The sequence below is a fragment of the Bombyx mori genome, chromosome 17, assembly GCF_030269925.1.
Source record: "Bombyx mori chromosome 17, ASM3026992v2".
Taxonomy (NCBI): Eukaryota; Metazoa; Arthropoda; class Insecta; order Lepidoptera; family Bombycidae; genus Bombyx; species Bombyx mori.
The window spans coordinates 12,624,742-12,628,748 of NC_085123.1; the positions used below are offsets into that span (position 1 = coordinate 12,624,742).

Consider the following 4,007-nt stretch of genomic DNA (forward strand, 5'->3'; position numbering starts at 1 on the left):
GATTTGTTTGTTTGTATTGAAACTACTGAACCGATTTAAATTCTTTCACTGTTTGGAAGGTACACTATTCCCAAGTGACATAAGCTATAATGTTTTTTGAAAAAATTAGGGATCCTTACTAAAACACCAATAATGTAACCCAAGGTGTAAAAAAATTACCTAAAATATTCTTTACATCGCGTGCCCTGCGAAAACTATTGATGATAGAATAAAATAATGTATTACGACTTTGTAGAACACAATACATTATTATTTACAAAAAGTGTCGCGACAGCATAGTTCTAACTATTATAGTTATGCCGCAATAAGTGTTCTTTTATTATCGTTGAAATTTTTGTTAAAGATCCGAGCGAAGCCGAAGTCGGCCGCTAGTAATTAATTAAATGTTTCAAAGCGGTAATCGCGCAGCCTACAACTTGCTCGACATTTTTTTTTATTGCCTTTGTAGGCAGACGAGCATACGGCCCACCTGATGGTGAGTGGTTACCGTCGCCCATGGACTACAGCAATGCCAAGGGCAGAGCCAAGCCGCTGCCTACATCTTCTGATCTTCTACATCTTCTGACTAGATGGACGAATAGAATGTACTGATGTAATGGAGAATTTAACTGGTGCTAGGACCTCTTGTGAGTCCGCGCGGGTAGGTACCACCACCCTGCCTATTTCTGCCGTAAAGCAGTAATGCGTTTCGGTCTGAAGGGTGGGGCATCCGTGGTAACTAACTATACTTGAGACCTTAGAACTTATATCTCAAGGTGGGTGGGTGGTTGTAAATGTCTATGGGCTCTAGTAACCACTTAACACCACGTGGGCTGAGAGCTCGTCCACCCACCTAAGCAATAAAAAAAAGTGCCACATTGGATTATCGACTTTCAGTTGTTTTTTTTTTTCAGCTTAGACAAGAAATATGGATACTTCGAAAATTCCAGTGATTTTTGAATACGAGTTCCGACGCAGAATTAACGCTGCAGAAAGAGCTCGCAATACCAATGTTGCGTTTGGAGAGGGGACTGCTAATGAACGTACTGTGCGATTTTGGTTTAAGCGCTTTCGTGATGGTAATTTTGATTTGAAGAACGAACCACGTGGAAGACCACCCACACATGTGAATAACAATGAACTGAAAGAGATTGTGGAAGCCGATCCGAGCCAAACTACCCAGGAATTAGCGGCATGGTTTAACGTTACCTTACCAACAATATTGACTCATTTACCTAAAATCAATAAAATAAAAAAAATATGAAAAATGGGTGGTTTACAAACATTAACAAAAGCAAAACATTAACTGTCCCCTTCACACTCATAGGTTAGACCGCGCGAGAGAGAGATGGGCAGACTTTTTATGATGCGCATGCAGTGCGACATCACGCCGCGCGCTTATTAAACACTACACAAGCGCAACGTGTGAATGTGTTGAAAGCGAGCTACATGGTAGGCGAAGTGGGGGGTGTTAGGTTTTATTTTCGTTACCAAATTTCTTGATTCGGCCGCCGCGCTCAAAGCCCGCGATAAAAGCTATGCAATAGCTTAAAAGTTTTTTGGTTTTTAAAAATGTTACAGGGAAAATGCGTCAATGATTAAAATACGGTTGTCGAATTTCGATTATTGAACGAACTCTAGTTCACTGAGAAATCGTTTTAAGAAATTCTATACGGCATCAAAATTTCCTTCGGAGTCGTAATAAAAGTTTCCTTGAAGAATTCTCCCCTATGAAAATGGAGACGAGGCGAACGATCTGAGTTCGCACAAAAGTTATTCACGTCTAACGCGCCCTTGTATACAAAACATTGTCTTTTATTACAAATAGTACAGAAATTTGAGAATTCATTTGTCAATAATTTTTTTCTTATAATTTGGTTGAGTTATTTACATTACGTTTAATGTAAGCGTTTTTTATTGCTATTATATTATTTCCAACATTTTGGATATCTTACTGTATTCTGGGTGATGGATATATCGACATTTCAATATTATTATCACAGTAGCACTATATTCAATTGTCGACGAGAGCTTAAACCGTGAGTTTTAATTATTGTATTTCAGTGTTTTGTCTTTATACATATTATTATGTAGGTTCGCACAACAATTAGATAATTGAGTTCAAAGTTTGTACAGTAATTGTTGGAATTTAAGTTTCTGACGTATTACAAACGCTCACTGTAAACCATTAGTGATAAAGAAACTTTTTGAACAAAAGAGTGTATTTTATAGTATTTCGTGATAATCACACCAAAACTTAACTATCTGCGAAGTTATCTACACTCGAAATTCGTTGTTAAATTTATTACAATAGAGATAGTAGTAGTTCTGTGCACCAAAGTTTAGTTTTAAGCCTTTCTTGGTACTTTCAAAGATTTATGGAAAAATAGCGTTTCTTTTACTTCATTTACATTGTATGTTTTACTTTTTGCTTAAAATATTATTGTTTTTTCTTTAATTGTACTCACTAACAGTGGGGTTTTGTTCGTACAAGACCCATAGACACAGCCCACTGAGTGTCTCGCCGGATCTTCTCAATGGGTCGCGTTTCCGATCCGGTGGTAGATTCTGCGAGGCACCGCTCTTGCTAGGGCTAGTGTTAGCAACACTTCCAATTTGAGCCCCGACAGCTCACCTATACGCTAGGGCAATGCTGAAATAGCTTCTTAAGGCTATCAGCATAGGTAGGGGAAAAAGTTCGAACAAAGAAGTATACCAAGGATGTTTTGTCAGCTGTGCGTAATTTAGGAAAATTAGTACCTGTGGCACTTGAATGCTAGCATATTTGCATTGTTCGATATATACAACCCAAAAGATCTTATTGGCCACGACGACTCAGTCGACATGAGGTGTATGAGTTCAACTGTTCCTGGCATCGTCTTCTTCATTACTGAGGGTGGTGATTTCCTCGAAGAGATTAATTAGACGATGCTCAACCATCTGTATCTGTCTTTGTTGTCACAGAGAGCAACATGTAGCTCAGTGTTCAGCGAATTCTTTTGGACTATTTAATCGGGCCTCTTAGTCTTCTTCCATGAGGCTTTTCAAAAACCATCAGCTATTCGAGGCGACGTGAGTCTATTCCGCCGATCTGACCAAACCGATTGGCGGGAGATGATGTCTAAGTACACCAAGTATAACAGACTAGCTTTTCCCGCGACTCCGTCCACGTGGAATAGATACTTTGGCATAACGCTAAATTTTACCCCCCACTTCATTTACGTAGAAAGTGAAGATATTTTTGAATTATAGAATGTTAAGGATCTATTTAAGCCCCTATTTTGAAGCCTTCTTTATTGGTGCTCCACTTGTATTAATCTTAGCGTGATGTTATATAGCCAATAGCCTTCCTCAATAAATGGGCTATCTAATACTGACAAAAAATTTCAAATCAGACCAGTAAGTAGTTCCTGAGATTAGCGCGTTCAAACAAACAAAGTCTTCAGCTTTATAATATTAGTATAGATTTGATTACAAAACATCTTCCGTTTAAATAAATGTTTTTACTAGTATAATTTCCCCTTAAACGGGGCAAATCCGTGGTCCAAACTAACCGAGCAATGGATCAGCTATTTCGTGAACTGTACGTATACCGATTTTTTTGTAGTAAAGTACATCGATAATTAATCAGTGCAAAAATACGCTTGGGTACACTTAATTACGTTCCGACCAAGTCTCGACAGGCCGGAAGCAATAAACGATAACGTCAGATACCAGTGCCGGTAAGAGGAAAATCGTGTGTAATTAAAAAAATATGCATGGAGCTCAGTGAACATAGGTACTTTTGTTTTAAGGAAAGGTCCGATATCTCAACTTTCGGTATTAAGCATTTCGAAGACTAATAAGTTCTAGAATAAATAATAAATCTATGCAATCGCTTAATTTTGTATGGAACTGTTCGGTTCTCTTTGTTTTTGCGTCTACCCATCCTTGTGAAGCTGTCAAGATTCTCGGGCCAATAACTATTTACTACTATCCATCCCTAAAAAGAAATATCTGTTCTACGATAAGTTTTCAAAATCTAAAAA

At 38.1% G+C, this 4,007-nt stretch overlaps 1 non-coding gene across 1 annotated transcript; it reads left to right on the forward strand.

Moving 5' to 3' along the window:
• Nucleotides 1–2,945: 2,945 nt before the first annotated feature.
• Nucleotides 2,946–3,067, forward strand: Mir3209 (microRNA mir-3209). The gene has a single exon (NR_107493.1). It is a non-coding gene; the product is annotated as a microRNA mir-3209 (primary transcript).
• The last annotated feature ends 940 nt before the right edge of the window (nt 3,068–4,007 follow it).